The sequence below is a fragment of the Schistocerca serialis genome, chromosome 7 (assembly GCF_023864345.2).
Source record: "Schistocerca serialis cubense isolate TAMUIC-IGC-003099 chromosome 7, iqSchSeri2.2, whole genome shotgun sequence".
Taxonomy (NCBI): Eukaryota; Metazoa; Arthropoda; class Insecta; order Orthoptera; family Acrididae; genus Schistocerca; species Schistocerca serialis.
In genome coordinates, this window is record NC_064644.1 from 617981890 (window position 1) to 618004441 (window position 22552).

A 22552-nucleotide genomic window follows, 5' to 3' on the forward strand; every position below is an offset into this window, starting at 1 on the left:
GATTCCGATGCTTCACTTCAGGTTTACTGTATTCCTTGGACCTTCTTATTGACGATGAAACTTAGAAATTGCATCCGAATTTAATACAAAAGTCGCAATGCCGACTTAAGTACAAGAGGACTGACACTCTAACTTTCTATGATTTGAACTTCTCCTGTGAGTCCAGTTTAAGATTCCCATGCTTCACTTCAGGTTTACTGTATCCCTTGGACCTTCTTATTGACGATGAAACACAGAAATTGCATCCGAATTTAATACAAAACGCACAATACCGACTTAAGTACAAGAGGACTGACACTCTAACTTTCTATGATTTGAACCTCTCCTGTGAGTCCAGTTTTAGGCTCCGATGCTTCACTTCAGGTTTACTGTATACCTTATACCTTCTTATTGCCGATGAAACACAGAAATTGCATCCGAATTTAATACAAAAGGCACAATGTCGACTTAAGTACAAGAGGACTGACACACCATTTTTCTATGATTTAAACCTCTCCTGTGAGTCCAGTTTTAGATTCCTATGCTTCACTTCAGATTTACTGTAACCCTTGGACCTTCTTATTGACGATGAAACACAGAAATTGCATCGGAATTAAATAAAAAAGGCACAATGCCGACTTAAGTACAAGAGGACTGACACTATAACTTTCTATGATTTGAACCTGTCCTGTGAGTCCAGTTTTAGATTCCGATGCTTCACTTCAGGTTTACTGTATCCCTTGGACCTTCATATTGACGATGAAACACAGAAATTGCATCCGATTTTAATACAAAAGGCACAATGCCGGCTCAAGTACAAGAGGACTGACTCTCTAACTCTCTATGATTTGAACCTCTCCTGTCAGTCCTGTTTTAGATTCCGATGCTTAACTTCTGGTTTACTGTATCCCTTGGACCTTCTTATTGACGATGAAACACAATAATTGCATCCGAATTTAATACAAAAGGCACAATGTCGACTTAAGTACAAGAGGACAGACACTCCAACTTTCTATGAATTGAACCTCTCCTGTGAGTCCAGTTTTAGATTCCGACGCTTCACTTCAGATTTACTGTAACCCTTGGACCTTCTTCTTGACGATGAAACACAGAAATTGCATCGGAATTAAATAAAAAAAGCACAATGATGACTTAAGTACAAGAGGACTGACACTCTAACTTTCTATGATTTGAACCTCTCCTGTGAGTCCAGTTTTTGATTCCGATGCTTCACTTCAGGTTTACTGTATCCCTTGGACCTTCTTATTGACGATGAAACTCAGAAATTGCATCCGAATTTAATTCAAAAGGCGCAATGCCGACTTAAGTACAAGAGGACTGACACTCTAACTTTCTATGATTTGAACCTCTCCTGTGAGTCCAGTTTTAGATTCCGATGCTTTACTTCAGGTTTAGTGTATCCGTTGGACCTTCTTATTGACGATGAAACACAGAAATTGCATCTGAATTTAATACAAAAGGCGCAATGCCGGCTTAAATACAAGAGGACTGACACTCTAACTCTCTATGATTTGAACATCTCCTGTGAGTCCAGTTTTAGATCCCGATGCGTCAGGTTTACTGTGTCTCTTGGACCTTCTTATTGACGATGAAACACAGAAATTGCATCCGAATTTAATACAAAAGGCACAATGCCGGCTTAAGTACAAGTGGGCAGACACTCTAACTCTCTATGATTTGAACCTCTCCTGTGAGTCCAGTTTTAGATTCCGATACTTCACTTCTGGTTTACTGTATCCCTTGGACCTTCTTATTGACGATGAAACACAGAAATTGCATCCGAATTTAATACAAAATGCACAATGTCGACTTAAGTACAAGAGGACTGACACTCGAACTTTCTATGATTTCAACCTCTCCTGTGAGTCCAGTTTTAGATTCCGATGCTTCACTTCAGGTTTACTGTATCCCTTGGACCTTCTTATTGACGATGAAACACAGAAATTGCATCCAATTTTAATACAAAAGGCACAATGCCGACATAAGTACAAGAAAACTGACACTCTAACTCTCTATGATTTGAACCTCTCCTGTGAGTCCAGTTTTAGATTCCGATGCTTCACTTCAGGTTTACTGTATCCCTTGGACCTTCTTATTGACGATGAAACACAGAAATTGCATCCGAATTTAATACAAAACGCACAATACCGACTTAAGTACAAGAGGACTGACAGTCTAACTTTCTTTGATTTGAACCTCTCCTGTGAGTCCATTTTCAGATTCCGTTGCTTCACTTCAGGTTTACTGCATACCTTGGACCTTCTTATTGTCGATGAAACACAGAAATTGCATCCGAATTTAATACAAAAAGCACAATGCCGACTTAAGTACAAGAGGACTGACACACTAACACCCTATGATTTGAACTTCTCCTGTGAGTCCAGTTTTAGATTCCGATGCTTCACTTCAGGTTTACTGTATACCTTGGACCTTCTTATTGACGATGAAACACAGAAATTGCATCCGAATTTAATACAAAAGGCACAATACCGACTTAAGTACAAGAGGACTGACACTCTAACTTTCTATAATTTGAACCTCTCCTGTGAGTCCAGATTTAAGCTCCGATGCTTCACTTCAGGTTTACTGTATACCTTGGACCTCCTTATTGACGATGGAACACAGAAATTGCATCCGAATTTAATACAAAAAGCACAATGCCGACTTAAGTACAAGAGGACTGACACTCTAACTCCCTATGATTTGAACCTCTCCTGTGAGTCCAGTTTTAGATTCCGATGCTTCACTTCAGATTTACTGTAACCCTTGGACCTTCTTCTTGACTATGAAACACAGAAATTGCATCGGAATTAAATAAAAAAGGCACAATGCCGACTTAAGTACAAGAGGACTGACACTCTAACTTTCTATGATTTGAACCCTCCTGTGAGTCCAGTTTTAGATTCCGATACTTCACTTCTGGTTTACTGTATCACTTGGACCTTCTTATTGACGATGAAACACAGAAATTGCATCCGAATATAATACAAAATGCACAATGTCGACTTAAGTACAAGAGGACTGACACTCGAACCTTCTATGATTTCAACCTCTCCTGTGAGTCCAGTTTTAGATTCCGATGCTTCACTTCAGGTTTACTGTATCCCTTGGACCTTCTTATTGACGATGAAACACAGAAATGGCATCCAATTTTAATACAAAAGGCACAATGCCGACTTAAGTACAAGAAAACTGACACTCTAACTCTCTATGATTTGAACCTCTCCTGTGAGTCCAGTTTTAGATTCCGATGCTTCACTTCAGGTTTACTGTATACCTTGGACCTTCTTATTGACGATGGAACACAGAAATTGCATCCGAATTTAATACAAAAGGCACAACGCCGGCCTTAAGTACAAGAGGACTGACACTCTAATTCTCTATGATTTCGACATCTCCTGTGAGTACAGTTTTAGTTTCCGATGCCTCAGGTTTACTGTATCTCTTATACCTCCTTATTGACGATGAAACACAGAAATTGCATCCGAATTTAATACAAAAATCACAATGCCGGCTTAAGTACAAGAGGACAGACACTCTAACTCTCTATGATTTGAACCTCACCTGTGAGTCCAGTTTTAGATTCCGATACTTCACTTCTGGTTTACTGTATCCCTTGGACCTTCTTATTGACGATGAAACACAGAAATTGCATCCGAATTTAATACAAAATACACAATGTCGACGTAAGTACAAGAGGACTGACACTCGAACTTTCTATGATTTCAACCTCTCCTGTGAGTCCAGTTTTAGATTCCGATGCTTCACTTCAGGTTTACTGTATCCCTTGGACCTTCTTATTGACGATGAAACACAGAAATTGCATCCAATTTTAATACAAAAGGCACAATGCCGGCTTAAATACAAGAGGACTGACACTCTAACTCTCTATGATTTGAAAATCTCCTGTGAGTCCAGTTTTAGATCCCGATGCGTCAGGTTTACCGTGTCTCTTGGACCTTCTTATGGACGATGAAACACAGAAATAGCATCCGAATTTAATACAAAAAGCACAATGCCGGCTTCAGTAAAAGAGGACAGACACTCTAACTCTCTATGATTTGAACCTCTCCTGTGAGTCCAGTTTTAGATTCCGATACTTCACTTCTGGTTTAGTGTATCCCTTGGACCTTCTCATTGACGATGAAACACAGAAATTGCATCCGAATTTAATACAAAATGCACAATGTCGACTTAAGTACAAGAGGACTGACACTCCAACTTTCTATGATTTCAACCTCTCCTGTGAGTCCAGTGTTAGATTCCGATGCTTCACTTCAGGTTTACTGAATCCCTTGGACCTTTTTATTGACGATGAAACACAGAAATTGCATCCAATTTTAATACAAAAGGCACAATGCCGACTTAAGTACAAGAAAAACTGACACTCAAACTCTCTATGACTTGAACCTCTCCTGTGAGTCCAGTTTTAGATTCCGATGCTTCACTTCAGGTTTACTGTATCCCTTGGACCTTCTTATTGACGATGAAACACAGGAATTGCATCCGAATTTAATACAACACGCACAATACCGACTTAAGTACAAGAGGACTGATACTCTAACTTTCTTTGATTTGAACCTCTCCTGTGAGTCCATTTTCAGATTCCGTTGCTTCACTTCAGGTTTACTGCATACCTTGGACCTTCTTATTGTCGATGAAACACAGAAATTGCATCCGAATTTAATACAAAAAGCACAATGCCGACTTAAGTACAAGAGGACTGACACTCTAACTCCCTATGATTTGAACTTCTCCTGTGAGTCCAGTTTTAGATTCCGATGCTTCACTTCAGGTTTACTGTATACCTTGGACCTTCTTATTGACGATGAAACACAGAAATTGCATCCGAATTTAATACAAATGGCATAACGCCGACTTAAGTACAAGAGGACTGACACTCTAACTTTCTATGATTTGAACCTCTCCTGTGAGTCCAGTTTTAGGCTCCGATGCTTCACTTCAGGTTTACTGTATACCTTGGACCTTCTTATTGACGATGGAACACAGAAATTGCATCCGAATTTAATACAAAAGGCACAACGCCGGCTTAAGTACAAGAGGACTGACACTCTAATTCTCTATGATTTCGACATCTCCTGTGAGTACAGTTTTAGTTTCCGATGCCTCAGGTTTACTGTATCTCTTATACCTCCTTATTGACGATGAAACACAGAAATTGCATCCGAATTTAATACAAAAGGACAAAGCCGACTTAAGTACAAGAGGACAGACACTCTCACTTTCTATGATTTGAACCTCTCGTGTGAGTCCAGTTTTAGATTCCGATGCTTCACTTCAGGTTTACTGTATCCCTTGGACCTTCTTATTGACGATGAAACACAGAAATTGCATCCGAATTTAATACAAAAGGCACAATGCGGCTTAAGTATAAGAGGACTCACACTCTAACTCTCTATGATTTGAACCTCCCCTGTGAGTCCTGTTTTAGATTCCGATGCTTCACTTCTGGTTTACTGTATCCCTTCGACCTTCTTATTGACGATGAAACACAGAAATTGCATCCGAATTTAATACAAAAGGCTCGACTTATGTACAAGAGGACTGACACTCCAACTTTCTATTATTTGAACCTCTCCAGTGAGTCCAGTTTTAGATCCCGATGCTTCACTACAAATTTACTGTAACCCTTGGACCTTCTTATTGACGATGAAACACAGAAATTGCATCCGAATTTAATACAAAAGGCACAATGCCGGCTTAAGTATAAGAGGACTGACACTCTAACTCTCTATGATTTGAACATCTCCTGTGAGTCCAGTTTTAGATCCCGATGCTTCAGATTTACTGTATCTCTTGGACCTTCTTATTGACGATGAAACACAGAAATTGCATCCGAATTTAATACAAAAAGCACAATGCCGGCTTAAGTACAAGAGGACAGACACTCTAACTCTCTATGATATGAACCTCTCCTGTGAGTCCAGTTTTAGATTCCCATGCTTCACTTCTGGTTTACTGTATCCCTTGGACGTCCTTATTGACGATGAAACACAGAAATTGCATCCGAATTTAATACAAAAGGCACAATGTCGACTTAGGTACAAGAGGACTGACACTCCAAGTTTCTATGATTTGAACCTCTCCTGTGAGTCCAGTTTTAGATTCCGATGCTTCACTTCAGATTTACTGTAACCCTTGGACCTTCTTATTGATGATGAAACACAGAAATTGCAACGGATTTAAATAAAAAAGGCACAATGCCCACTTAAGTACAAGAGGACTGACACTCTAATTTTCTATGATTTGAACCTCGCCTGTGAGTCCAGTTTTAGATTCCGATGCTTTACTTCAGGTTTAGTGTATCCGTTGGACCTTCTTATTGACGATGAAACACAGAAATTGCATCCGAATTTAATACAAAAGGCACAATGCCGGCTCAAATACAAGAGGACTGACACTCGAACTCTCTATGATTTGAACATCTCCTGTGAGTCCAGTTTTAGATCCCGATGCGTCAGGTTTACTGTGTTTCTGGGACCTTCTTATTGACGATGAAACACAGAAATTGCATCCGAATTTAATACAAAAAGCACAATGCCGGCTTAAGTACAAGAGGACAGACACTCTAACTTTCTATGATTTGAACCCTCCTGTGAGTCCAGTTTTAGATTCCGATACTTCACTTCTGGTTTACTGTATCACTTGGACCTTCTTATTGACGATGAAACACAGAAATTGCATCCGAATATAATACAAAATGCACAATGTCGACTTAAGTACAAGAGGACTGACACTCGAACCTTCTATGATTTCAACCTCTCCTGTGAGTCCAGTTTTAGATTCCGATGCTTCACTTCAGGTTTACTGTATCCCTTGGACCTTCTTATTGACGATGAAACACAGAAATGGCATCAAATTTTAATACAAAAGGCACAATGCCGACTTAAGTACAAGAAAACTGACACTCTAACTCTCTATGATTTGAACCTCTCCTGTGAGTCCAGTTTTAGATTCCGATGCTTCACTTCAGGTTTACTGTATCCCTTGGACCATCTTATTGACGATGAAACACAGAAATTGCATCCGAATTTAATACAAAACGCACAATACTGACTTAAGTACTAGAGGACTGACACTCTAACTTTCTTTGATTTGAACCTCTCCTGTGAGTCCATTTTCAGATTCCGTTGCTTCACTTCAGGTTTACTGCATATCTTGGACCTTCTTATTGTCGATGAAACACAGAAATTGCATCCGAAATTAATACAAAAAGCACAATGCCGACTTAAGTACAAGAGGACTGACACACTAACTCCCTATGATTTGAACTTCTCCTGTGAGTCCAGTTTTAGATTCCGATGCTTCACTTCAGGTTTACTGTATACCTTGGACCTTCTTATTGACGATGAAACACAGAAATTGCATCCGAATTTAATACAAAAGGCACAACGCCGACTTAAGTATAAGAGGACTGACACTCTAACTCTCTATGATTTGAACCTCCCCTGTGAGTCCTGTTTTAGATTCCGATGCTTCACTTCTGGTTTACTGTATCCCTTCGACCTTCTTATTGACGATGAAACACAGAAATTGCATCCGAATTTAATACAAAAGGCTCGACTTATGTACAAGAGGACTGACACTCCAACTTTCTATTATTTGAACCTCTCCAGTGAGTACGATTATAGGATCCGATGCTTCACTTCAGGATTACTGTATACCATGGACCTTCTTATTGACGATGAAGCACAGAAATTTAATCGGAAGTAAATTGAAAAGGCACAATGCCGACATATGTACAAGAGGACTGACACTCTAAATCTCTATGATTTGAACCAATGCCGACTTAAGTACAAGAGGACTGACACTCTAAATCTCTATGATTTGAACCTCTCCTGTGAGTCCAGTTTTAGAATCCGTTGCTTCACTTCAGGTTTACTGTATACTTAGGACCTTCTTGTTGACGATGATACACAGAAATTGCATCGCAATTAAATTAGATAGGCACAATGCCGACTGACTCTCTAACTTCCTATTATTGGAACCTCTCCTGTGAGTCCAGTTATAGATTCCGATGCTTCACTTCAGGTTTACTGTATCCCTTTCACCTTCTTATTGACGATGAAACACAGAAATTGCATCAGAATCAAATACAAAATGCACAATGATGACTTAAGTAAAAGAGGACTGACTCTTCTTACTGTCTATGTTTGGAACCTCTCCTGTGAGTCCAGTTTTAGATTCCGATGCTTCACTTCTGGTCTGCTGTATACCTAGCACCTTCTTGTTGACGATGAAACACAGAAATTGCATCTGAATGAAATTCGAAAGGCACAATGCCGACTTAAGTACAAGAGGGCTGACACTCTAACTTTCTATGATTTGAACCTCTCCTGTGAGTCCAATTTTACATTCCGATGCTTCACCTCAGGATTACAGCATACCTTGAACCTTCTTATTGACGTCGAAGCACAGTTATTTTATCGGAATTCAATTGAAAAGGCACAATGCCGACTTAAGTACAAGAGGACTGACAGTCTAACTCTCTATGATTTGAACCTCTCCTGTGAGTCCAGTTTTAGATTCCGGTGCTTCACTTCAGGTTTACTGTATCCCTTGGACCTTCTTATTGACGATGAAACACAGAAATTGCATCGAAATTACATACAAAAGGCACATTGCTGACTTAAGTACAAGAGGACTTACACTTCTTACATTCTATGATTTGAAGCTCTCCTGTGTGACCGTTTCTAGAGTCCGATGCGTCACTTCAGGTTTACTGTATCCCTTGAACCTTCTTATTGACGATGAAACACAGAAATTGCATCGTAATTAAATACAAAAGCACAATGCTGACTTCAGTACAAGAAGACTGACTCTTCTTACTATCTATGTTATGAACCTTTAGTTTGAGACCAGTTTTAGATTCCGATGCTTCACTTCAGGTTTACTGTATCCCTTGGACCTTCTTATTGACGATGAAGCACAGAAATTGCATCCGAATTTAATACAAAAGGCACAATGCCGTCATAAGTACAAGAGGACTGACATTCTAACTTTCTATGATATGATACTCTCCTGTGAGTCCAGTTTTAGATTCCGATGCTTCACTTCAGGTTTACTGTATCCCTTGGACCTTCTTATTGACGATGAAACACAGAAATTGCATCGTAATTAAATACAAAAGCACAATGCTGACTTCAGTACAAGAAGACTGACTCTTCTTACTATCTATGTTATGAACCTTTAGTTTGAGACCAGTTTTAGATTCCGATGCTTCACTTCAGGTTTACTGTATCCCTTGGACCTTCTTATTGACGATGAAGCACAGATATTGCATCCGAATTTAATACAAAAGGCACAATGCCGACTTAAGTACAAGAGGACTGACACTCTAAATTTCTATGATTTGAACCTCTCCTGTGAGTCCAGTTTTAGATTCCGATGCTTCACTTCAGGTTTACTGTATCCTTTGGACCTTCTTATTGACGATGAAACACAGATATTGCGTCCGAATTGAATACAAAAGGCACAATGCCAACTTAAGTACAAGAGGAACGACACTCTAACGTTCTATGATATGAACCTCTCCTGTGAGTCCAGTTTTAGATTCCTATGCTTCACTTCATGCTTACTGTATCCCTTGGACCTCCTTATAGCCGATGAAACACAGAAATTGCATCCGAATTTAATACAAAAGGCGCAATGCCGACTTAAGTACAAGAGGACTGACACTCTAAATCTCTATGATTTGAACCTCTCCTGTGAATCCAGTTTTAGAATCCGATGCTTCACTTCAGGTTTACTGTATACTTAGGACCTTCTAGTTGACGATGATACACAGAAATTGCATCGCAATTAAATTAGATAGGCACAATGCCGACTTAAGTACAAGAGGACTGACTCTCTAACTTTCTATGATTTGAACCTCTCCTGTGAGGCCAGTTTTAGATTCCGATGCTTCACTTCAGGATTGCTGTATACCTTGGACCTTCTTATTGACAATGAAGCACAGAAATTGCATCGGAATTAAACTCAAAAGGCACATTGACGATTTAGGTACAAGAGGACTGACACTCTAACTTTCTATGATTTGAACGTCTCCTGTGAGTCCAGTTTTAGATACCGATGCTTCACTTCAGGTTTTCTGTATCCCTTGGACCTTCTTATTGACGATGAAACGGAGAAATTGCATCGGAATTACATACAAAAGGCACAATGCCGACTTAAGTAAAAGAGGACTTACATTTCTTACATTCTATGATTTGAAGCTCTCCTGTGTGACCGGTTCTAGATTCCGATGCTTCACTTCTGGTTTACTGTATCACTTGGAGCTTCTTATTGACGATGAAACGCAGAAATTGCATCCGAATTTAATACAAAAGGCACAATGCCGACTTAAGTACGAGAGGACTGACTCTTCCTACTGTCTATGTTTAGAACCTCTCCTGTGAGTCCAGTTTCATTTTCCGATGCTTCACTTCTGGTTTACCGTACACCTTGGACCTTCGTATTGACGATGAAACAGAGAAATTGCATCAGAATTAAATTCAAAAGGCACTATCACGGCATAAGTACAAGAGGACCGACACTCTAACTTTCTATGATTTGAACCTCTCCTGTGAGTCCAGTTTTAGATTCCGTTGCTTCACTTCCGGTTTTCTGTATACCTTGGACCTTCTTATTGACGATGAAACACAGAGATTGCATCGGAATTAAATACAAAAGGCACAATGCCTACTTAAGTACAAGAGGTCTGGCACTCTAACTTTCAATGATTTGAACTTCTCCTTTGAGACCAATTTTAGATTCCGATGCTTCACTTCAGGTTTACTGTATTCCTTGGACTTTCTTATAGACGATGAAGCACAGAATTTGCATCGGAATTAAATTCAAAAAGCACAATGCCAACTTAAGTACAAGAAGTCTGACACTCTAACTTTCTATGATTTGAACCTCTCCTTTGAGACCAATATTAGATTCCGATGCTTCACTTCAGGTTTACAGTATACCTTAGACCTTCTTATTGACGATGAAGCACAGAGATTACATCCGAATTAAGTTCATAAGGCACAATGCCGTCTTACGTACAAGAGGACTGACACTCTAACTTTGTATGATTTGAACCTCTCCTGTGAGTCCAGTTTTAGATTCCGATGCTTTACTTCAGGTTTACTGTATACCTTGGACCTTCTTACTGTCGATGAAGCACAGAAATTGCATCCGAATTTAATACAAAAGTCACAATGCCGACTTTCGTACAAGAGGACTGACACACTAACTTTCTATGATTTGAACCTCTCCTGTGAGTCCAGTTTTAGATCCCGATGCTTCACTTCAGGTTTACTGTATACCTTGGACCTTCTTATTGACGATGAAGCACAGATATTGCATCGGAATTAAATTCAAAAGGCACAATGCCGACTAAAGTACAAGTGGACTGACACTCTAACTTTCTATTATTAGAACCTCTCCTGTGAGTCCAGTTTTAGATTCCGATGCTTCACTTCAGGTTTGCTGTATACGTGGGACCTTCTTATTGACGATGAAACACAGAAATTGCATCGGAATTAAATTCAAAAGGCACAATGCCGACTTAAGTACAAGAGGACAGACACTTCTTACATTCTATGATTTGAACCACTCCTGAGAGACCAGTTTTAGATCCCGATGCTTCACTTCAGGTTTACTGTATACCTTGGACCTTCTTATTGACGATGAAGCACAGAAATTGCATCGGAATTAAATTCAAAAGGCACAAAGCCGACTAAAGTACAAGAGGACTGACACTCTCACTTTCTATGATTTGAACCTCTCCTGTGAGTCCAGTTTTTGATTCCAATGCTTCACTTCAGGTTTACTGTATCCCTTGGACCTTCTTATTGACGATGAAACACAGAAATTGCATCGGAATTAAATGGAAAAGGCACAATGACGACTTAAGTACAAAAGGACTGACACTTCTTACATTCTACGATTTGATCCTCTCCTGTGAGACCGGTTTTAGATTCCGATGCTTCACTTTAGGTTTACTGTATCCCTTGGACCTTCTTATTGACGATGAAACACAGAAATTGGATCCGAATTCAATACAAAAGGCACAATGCCGACTTAAGTACAAGAGGACTGACTCTTCTTACTATCTATGATATGAACCTTTAGTTTGAGACCAGTTTTAGATTCCGATGCTTCACTTCAGGTTTACTGTATCCCTTGGACCTTCTTATTGACGATAAAGCACAGAAATTGCATCCGAATTTAATACAAAAGGCACAATGCCGACTTAAGTACAAGAGGACTGACACTCTAACCTTATATGATTTGAACCTCTCCTGTGATACCAGTTTTAGATTCCGATGCTTCACTTCAGGTTTACTGTATACCTTGGACCTTCTTATTGACGATGAAGCACAGAAAATCCATCGGAATTAATTTCAGAAAGCACAATGCCGACTTAAGTACAAGAGGACTCACTCTCTAACTTTCTATGATTTGAACCTCTATTGTGAGTCCAGTTTTAGATTCCGATGCTTCACTTCAGGTTTACTGTTTCCCCTGGACCTTCTTATTGACGATGAAACACAGATATTGCATCCGAATGTAATACAAAAGGCACAATGCGCGACTTAAGTATATGGGGACTGACATCCTAACTTTCTATGATTTGATGCTCACCTGGGAGTCCAGTTTTATTTTCCGATGCTTCACATCAGTTTTACTGTATACCTTGAACCTTCTTGTTGACGATGAAACACAGAAATTGCATCGGAATTGAATTCAAAAGGCACAATGCCGACTTAAGTACAAGAGGACTGACACTCTAATTTTCTATGATTTGATCCTCTGCTGTGAGTCCGATTATAGATTCCGATGCTTCACTTCAGGATTACTGTATACCTTGGACCTTCTTATTGACGATGAAGCACAGAAATTTAATCGGAAGCAAATTGAAAAGGCACAATGGCGACTTAAGTACAAGGGGACTGACACTCTAACTTTCTATGATTTAAACCTCTTCTGTGAGTCCAGTTATAGATTCCGATGCTTCACTTCAGGTTAAGTGTATCCCTTGGACCTTCTTATTGACGATGAAACACAGAATTAGCATTGGAATTAAATACAAAATGCACAATGCCGACTTAAGTACAAGAGGTCTGACTCTTCTTACTGTCTATGTTTAGAACCTCTCCTGTGAGTCCAGTTTTAGATTCCGATGCTTCACTTTAGGTTTACTGTATCCGTTGGACCATCTTATTGACGATGAAGCACAGAAATTGCATCGGAATTAAATTCAAAATTCAAAATGCCGACTTAAGTACAAGAGGACCGACACTCTAACTATCTATGATTTGAACCTCTCCTGTGAGTCCAGTTTTAGATTCCGATGCTTCACTTCAGGTTTACTGTATCCCTTGGACCTCATTATTGACGATGAAACACAGAGAGTGCATCCGAATCTAATACAAAAGGCACAATGCCGACTTAAGTACAAGAGGACTGACACTCTAACTTTATATGATTTGAACCTCTCCTGTGAGTCCAGTTTTAGATTCCGATGCTTCACTTCAGGTTTACTGTATCCCTTGGACCTTCTTATTGACGATGAAACATAGAAATTTCATCGGAATTAAATACAAAAGGCACAACGCCGACTTAAGTACATAAGGACTGACACTTCTTACATTCTACGATTTGATCCTCTCCTGTGAGCCCGGTTTTAGGTTCCGATGCTTCACCTCAGGTTCACTGTATCCCTTGGACCTCCTTATTGACAATGAAACAAAGAAATTGCATCGGAATTAAATACAAAAGGCACAATGCCGACTTTACTACAAAAGGACAGACACTTCTTACATTCTACGATTTGATCCTCTCCTGTGAGCCCAGTTTTAGGTTCCGATGCTTCACTTCAGGTTTACTGTATCCCTTGCACCTTCTAATTGACTATGAAACACACAAATTGCATCGTAATTAAATACAAAAGGCACAATGCCGACTTCAGTACAAGAAGACTGACTCTTCTTACTATCTATGTTATGAACCTTTAGTTTGAGACTAGTTTTAGATTCCGATGCTTCACTTCAGGTTTTCTGTATACCTTGGACCTTCTTATTAACGATGAAACACAAAGATTGCATCGGAATTAAATACAAAAGGCACAATGCCTACTAAAGTACAAGAGTTCCGACACTCTAACTTTCTATGATTTGAACCTCTCCTTTGAGACCAATTTTCGATTCCGATGCTTCACTTCAGGTTTACTGTATACCTTGGACCTTCTTATAGACGATGAAGCACAGAATTTGCATCGGAATTAAATTCAAAAAGCACAATGCCGACTTAAGTACAAGAGGACTGACACTCTTACTTTCTATGATTCGAACCTCTCCTGTGAATCCAGTTTTAGATTCCGATGCTTCACTTCAGGTTTACTGTATCCCTTGGATCTTCTTATTGACGATGAAACACAGAAATTGCATCGGAATTAAATGAAAAGGCACAATGACGACTTAAGTACAAAAGGACTGACACTTCTTACATTCTACGATTTGATCCTCTCCTGTGAGTCCAATTTAAGATTCCGATACTTCACTTCAGGTTTATTCTATACCTTAGACCTTCTTATTGACGATGAAGCACAGAGATTGCATCCGAATTAAGTTCATAAGGCACAATGCTGACTTAAGTACAAGAGGACTGACACTCTAACTTTCTATGATTTGAACCTCTCCTGTGAGTCCAGATTTAGATTCCGACGCTTTACTTCAGGTTTATTGTATCCCTTGGACCTTCCTATTGTCGATGAAGCACAGAAATTGCATCCGAATTTAATAGAAAAGTCACAATGCCGACTTAAGTACAAGAGGACTGACACTCTAACATTCTATGATTTTAACCTATCCTGTGAGTCCGATTATAGAATCCGATGCTTCACTTCAGAATTACTGTATACCATGGACCTTCTTATTGACGATGAAGCACAGAAATTTAATCGGAAGTAAATTGTTATGGCACAATGCCGACATAAGTACAAGGGGACTGACACTCTAACTTTCTATGATTGGAACCTCTCCTGTGAGTCCAGTTATAGATTCCGATGCTTCACTTCTGGTTTACCGTACACCTTGGACCTTCGTATTAACGATGAAACAGAGAAATTGCATCAGAATTAAATTCAAATGGCACTATGACGGCATAAGTACAAGAGGACCGACACTCTAACTTTCTATGATTTGATCCTCTCCTGTGAGCCCGGTTTTAGATTCCGATGCTTCACTTCAGGTTTACTGCATCCCTTGGACCTTCTTATTGACGATGAAACAGAAATTGGATCCGAATTTAATACCAAAGGCACAATGCCGACTTAAGTACAAGAGAACTGACACTCTAATTTTCTATGATTTGAACCTCTCCTGTGAGTCTGATTATAGATTCCGATGCTTCACTTCAGGATTACTGTATACCTTGGACCTTCTTATTGACGATGAAGCACAGAAATTTAATCGGAAACAAATTAAAAAGGCACAATGGCGACTTAAGTACAAGGGGACTGACACTGTAACTTTCTATGATTTGAAACTGTATTGTGAGTCCAGTTATAGATTCCGATGCTTCACTTCAGGTTAACTGTATCCCTTGGACCTTCTTATTGACGATGAAACACAGAATATGCATTGGAATTAAATACAAAATGCACAATTCCGACTTAAGTACAAGAGGACTGACTCTTCTTACTGTCTATGTTTAGAACCTCTCCTGTGAGTCCAGTTTTAGATTCCTATGCTTCACTACAGGTTTACTGTATCCGTTGGACCTTCTTATTGACGATGAAGCACAGAAATTGCATCGGAATTAAATTCAGAATCCAAAACGCCGACTTAAGTAGAAGAGGACCGACACTCAAACTTTCTATGATTTGAACCTCTCCAGTGAGTCCAGATTTAAATTCCGATGCTTCACTTCAGGTTTACTGTATCCCTTGGACCTTCTTATTGACGATGAAACACAGAGATTGCATCGGAATTAAATACCAAAGGCACAATGCCGACTTAAGTACATAAGGACTGACACTTCTTACATTCTACGATTTGATCCTCTCCTGTGAGCCCGGTTTTAGGTTCCGATGCTTCACTTCAGGTGTACTGTATCCCTTGGACCTCCTTATTGACGATGAAACACAGAAATTGCATCGGAATTAAATACAAAAGGCATAATGCCGACTTTACTACATAAGGACTGACACTTCTTACATTCTACGATTTGATCCTCTCCTGTGAGCCCGGTTTTAGGTTCCGATGCTTCACTTCAGGTGTACTGTATCCCTTGGACCTCCTTATTGACGATGAAACACAGAAATTACATCGTAATTAAATACAAAAGGCACAATGCCGACTTCAGTACAAAAAGACTGACTGTTCTTACTATCTATGTTATGAACCTTTAGTTTGAGACTAGTTTTAGATTCCGATGCTTCACTTCAGGTTTACTGTATACCTTGGACCTTCTTATTGACGATGAAGCACAGATATTGGATCGGAATTAAATTCAAAAGGCACAATGCCGACCTAAGTACAAGAGGACTGACACACTAACTTTCTATGATTTGAACCTCTCCTCTGAGTGCAGTTTTAGATACCGATGCTTCACTTCAGGTTTACTGTATCTCTTGGACCTTCTTATTGACGATGAAACACAGAAATTGCATCGGAATTAAATACAAAATGCACATTGACGACTTAAGTACAAGAGGACTGACACTTGTTACATTCTATGATTTGAACCTCTCCTGTGAGACCGGTTTTAGATTCCGATGCTTCACTTCAGGTTTACTGTATCCCTTGGACCTTCTTATTGACGATGAAACACAGAAATTGGATCCGAATTTAATACAAAAGCCACAATGCCGACTTAAGTACAAGAGCACTGACTCTTCTTACTGTCTATGTTCAGAACTTCTCCGGTGCGTCCAGTTTTAGATTCTGAAGCTTCACTTCAGGTTTACTATATCCCTTGGACCTTCTTATTGACGATGAAACACAGAAATTCCATCGGAATTAAATTCGAAAGGTACAATGCCGACTTAAGTACAAGAGGACTGACACTCAAACTTTCTATGATTTGAACCTCTTCTGTGAGTCCAGTTTTAGATTCCGATGCTTCACTTCTGGTTTACCGTTCACCTTGGGCCTTCGTATTGACGATGAAACAGAGAAATTGCATCGGAATTAAATTCGAAAGGTACAATGCCGACTTAAGTACAAGAGGACTGGCACTCAAACTTTCTATGATTTGAACCTCTTCTGTGAGTCCAGTTTTAGATTCCGATGCTTCACTTCTGGTTTACCGTACACCTTGGACCTTCGTATTGACGATGAAACAGAGAAATTGCATCGGAATTAAATTCCAAAGGCACAATGCGGACATAAGTACAACAGGACCGACACTCTAACTTACTATGATTTGATCCGCTCCTGTGAGTCCAGTTTTAGATTCCGATGCTTCACTTCTGGTTTACTGTATCCCTTGGACCTTCTTATTGACGATGAAACACAGAAAATGCATCCGAATGTAATACAAAAGGCACAATGACGACTTAAGTACAAGAGTACTGACACTCTAACTTTATACGATTTGAACTTCTCCTGTGAGTCCAGTTTTAGATTCCGTTGCTTCACTTCAGGTTTACTGTATACCTTGGACCTTCTTATTGACGATGAAGCACTGAAATTGCATCGGATTTAAATTCAAAAGGCACAATGCCGACTTAAGTACAAGAGCACTGACACTCTAACTTTCTATGATTTGAACCGTTCCTGTGAGTCCAGTTTTAGATTCCGATTCTTCACTTCAGGTTTACTGTATACCTTAGGCCGTCTTGTTGACGATGAAACACAGAAATTGCATCGGAATTAAATTCAAAAGCAACAATGCCGACTTATGTACAAGAGGACTGACACTCGAACTTTCTATGATTTGAACCTCTCCTGTGAGTCCTGTTTTAGATTCCGATGCTTCACTTCCGGTTTACTGTATACCTTGGACATTCTTGTTGACGATGAAACACAGAAATTGCATCGGAATGAAATTCAAAAGGCACAATGCCGACTTAAGTACAAGAGGACTGACACTCTAACTTTCTATGATTTGAACCTCTCTTGTGAGTCCAGTTTTAGATTCCGATGCTTTACTACAGGTTTACTGTATACCTTGGACCTTCTTATTGACGATGAAGCACAGAAATTGCATCGGAATTAAATTCAAAGGCACAATGCCGACTTAAGTAAAAGAGGACTGACACTGTAACTTTCAATGATTTGAACCTCTCCTTTGAGTCCAGTTTTAGATTCCGATGCTTCACTTCGGGTTTACTGTATCCCTTAGACTTTCTGATTGACGATGAAACACAGAAATTTTATCGGAATTAAATACAAAAAGCACAATGCCGACTTAACTACAAAAGGTCTGACACTTCTTACATTCTACGATTTGAGCCTCTGCTGTGAGACCGGTTTTAGATTCCGATGCTTCACTTCAGGTTAATTGTATCCCTTGGACCTTCTTATTGACGATTAAACACAGAAATTGCATCGTAATTTATTATAAAAGGCACAATGCCGACTTAAGTACAAGATGACTGACCCTTCTTACTGTCTATGTTAAAACCTTTCCTGTGAGACCAGTTATAGATTCCGATGCTTCACTTCAGGTTTACTGTATCCCTTGGACTTTCTTATTAACGATGAAACACAGAAATTGCATCCGAATTTAATACAAAAGGCACAATGCCGACTTAAGTACAAGAGGACTGACTCTTCTTACTGTCTATGTCTTGAACCTCTCTGGTGAGTCCAGTTTTAGATTCAGAAGCTTATCTTCAGGTGTACTATATCCCTTGGACCTTCTTATTGACGATGAAACACAGAAATTGCATTGGAATTAAATTCAAAAGGCACATTGCAGACTTAAGTACAAGAGGACTGACACTCAAATTTTCTATGATTCGAACCTCTCCTGTAAGTCCAGTTTTAGATTCCAATGCTTCACTTCTGGGTTACCGTACACCTTGGACCTTCGTATTGACGATGAAACGCAGAAATTGCATCGGAATTAATTACAAAAGGCACAATGCCGACTTAAGTACAAAAGGACTGACACTTCTTACATTCTACGATTTGTGCCTCTGCTGTGAGACCGGTTTTAGATTCAGATGCTTCACTTCAGGTTTACTGTGTACCTTGGACCTTCTTATTGACGATTAAACACAGAAATTGCATCGTAATTTAACACAAAAGGCACAATGCCGACTTAAGTACAAAAGGACTGACTCTTCTTACTGTCTATGTTAAAAACCTTTCCTGTGAGTCCAGTTTTAGATTCCGATGCTTCACTTCAGGTTTACTATATCCCTTGGACCTTCTTATTGACGATGAAGCACAGAAATTGCATCGGAATTAAATTCAAAAGGCATAATGCCGACTTAAGTACAAGAGGACTGACACTCTAACTTTCTACGATTTGAACTCCTCCTGTGAGTCCAGTTTTAGATTCAGATGCTTCACTTTAGGTTTACTTTATACCTTGGACCTTCTTATTGAAGATGAAGAACAGAAATTGCATCGGAATTAAATTCAAAAGGCACAATGCCGACTTAAGTACAAGAGGACTGACACTCTAACTTTCTATGATTTGAACCTCTCCTGTGAGTCCTGTTTTAGATTCCGATGCTTCACTTCACGTTTACTGTATACCTTGGACCTTCTTATTGACGATGAAGCACAGAAATTGCATCGGAATTTAATTCAAAAGGCACAATGCAGACTTAAGTACAAGAGGACTGACACTCTAACATTCTATGATTTGAACCTCTCCTGTGAGTCCAGTTTTAGATTCCGATGCTTCACTTTAGGTTTACTGTATACCTTGGACATTGTTATTGACGATGAAACACAGAAATTGTATCGGATTTAAATTCAAAAGGCACAATGCCGACTAAAGTACAAGAGGACTGACACTCTAACTTTCTATGATTTGAACCTCTCCTGTGAGTCCAGTTTTTGATTCCGATGCTTTACTACAGGTTTACTGTATACCTTGGACCTTCTTATTGAGGATGAAGCACAGAAATTGCATCGGAATTAAATTCAAAGGGACAATGCCGACTTAAGTACAAGAGGACTGACACTGTAACTTTCTATGATTTGAACCTCTCCTTTGTGTCCAGTTTTAGATTCCGATGCTTCACTTCAGGTTAACTGTATCCCTTGGACCTTCTTATTGACGATGAAACATAGAAATTGCATCGGAATTAAATACAAAAGGCACAATTCCGACTTAAGTACAAAAGGACTGACACGTCTTACATTCTACGATTTGAGCCTCTACTGTGAGACCGGTTTTAGATTCCGATTCTTCACTTCAGGTTTACTGTATCCCTTGGACCTTCTTATTGACGATTAAACACAGAAATTGCATCGTAATTTAATACAAAAGGCACAATGCCGACTTAAGTACAAGAGGACTGACCCTACTTACTGTCTATGTTTAAAACCTTTCCTGTGAGACCAGTTTTAGATTCCGATTCATCACTTTAGGTTTACTGTATCCCTTGCACCTTCTAATTGACTATGAAACATAGAGATTGCATCGTAATTAAATACGAAAGGCAAAATGCCGACTTCAGTACAAGAGGACTGACACTGTAACTTTCTATGATTTGAACCTCTCCTGTGAGTCCAATTTTAGATTCCGATGCTTCACTTCAGGATTACTGTATACCTTGGACCTTCTTATTGACGATGAAGCACAGAATCTTTATTGGAATTAAATTGAAAATGCACAATGCCGACTTCAGTACAAGAGGACTGACACTCTAACTTTCTATCATTTGATCCGCTCCTGTGAGTCCAGTTTTAGATTCTGATGCTTCACTTCAGGTTTACTTATCCCTTGGACTTTCTTATTGACGATGAAACACAGAAATTGCATCCGAATTTAATACAAAAGGCACAATGCCGACTTAAGTACAAGAGGACTGACTCTCTACCTTTCTATGATTTGAACCTCTCCTGTGAGTCCAGTTTTAGATTCCGATGCTTCACTTCTGGTTTACCGTACACCTTGGACCTTCTTGTTGACGATGAAACACAGAGATTTCATCGGAATTAAATACAAAAGGCACAATGCCTACTTAAGAACAAGAGGACTGACACTCTAATTTTCTATGATTTGAACCTCTCCTGTGAGTCCGATTATAGATTCCGATGCTGCACTTCAGGATTACTGTATACCTTGGACCTTCTTATTGACGATGAAGCACAGAAATTTAATCGGAAACAAATTGAAAAGGCACAATGGCGACTTAAGTACAAGGGGACTGACACTCTAACTTTCTATGATTTGAACCTCTATTGTGAGTCCAGTTATAGATTCCGATGCTTCACTTCAGGTTAACTGTATCTCTTGGACCTTCTTATTGACGATGAAACACAGAATATGCATTGGAATTAAATACAAAATGCACAAATCCGACTTAAGTACAAGAGGACTGACTCTTCTTACTGTCTATGTTTAGAACCTCTCCTGTGAGTCCAGTTTTAGATTCCTATGCTTCACTACAGGTTTACTGTATCCGTTGGACCTTCTTATTGACGATGAAGCACAGAAATTGCATCGGAATTAAATTCAAAATCCAAAATGCCGACTTAAGTAGAAGAGGACCGACACTCAAACTTTCTATGATTTGAACCTCTCCAGTGAGTCCAGTTTTAAATTCCGATGCTTCACTTCAGGTTTACTGTATCCCTTGGACCTTCTTATTGACGATGAAACACAGAGATTGCATCGGAATTAAATACAAAACGCACCATGCCGACTTAAGTACATAAGGACTGACACTTCTTACATTCTACGATTTGATCCTCTCCTGTGATTCCGGTTTTAGGTTCCGATGCTTCACTTCAGGTGTACTGTTTCCCTTGGACTTCCTTATTGACGATGAAACACAGATATTGCATCGGAATTAAATACAAAAGGCATAATGCCGACTTTACTACAAAAGGACAGACACTACTTACATTCTACGATTTGATCCTCTCCTGTGAGCCCGGATTTAGGTTCCAATGCTTCACTTCAGGTTTACTGTATCCCTTGCAACTTCTAATTGACTATGAAACACACAAATTACGTCGTAATTACATACAAAAGGCACAATGCCGACTTCAGTACAAAAAGACAGACTCTTCTTACTATCTATGTAATGAACCTTTAGTTTGAGACCAGTTTTAGATTCCGATGCTTCACTTCAGGTTTACTGTATACCTTGGACCTTCTTATTGACGATGAAGCACAGATATTGCATCGGAATTAAATTCAAAAGGCACAATGCCGACCTAAGTACAAGAGGACTGACACACTAACTTTCTATGATTTGAACCTCTCTTGTGAGTGCAGTTTTAGATACCGATGCTTCACTTCAGGTTTACTGTATCCCTTGGACCTTCTTATTGACGATGAAACACAGAAATTGCATCGGAATTAAATACAAAATTCACATTGACGACTTAAGTACAAGAGGACTGACACTTGTTAC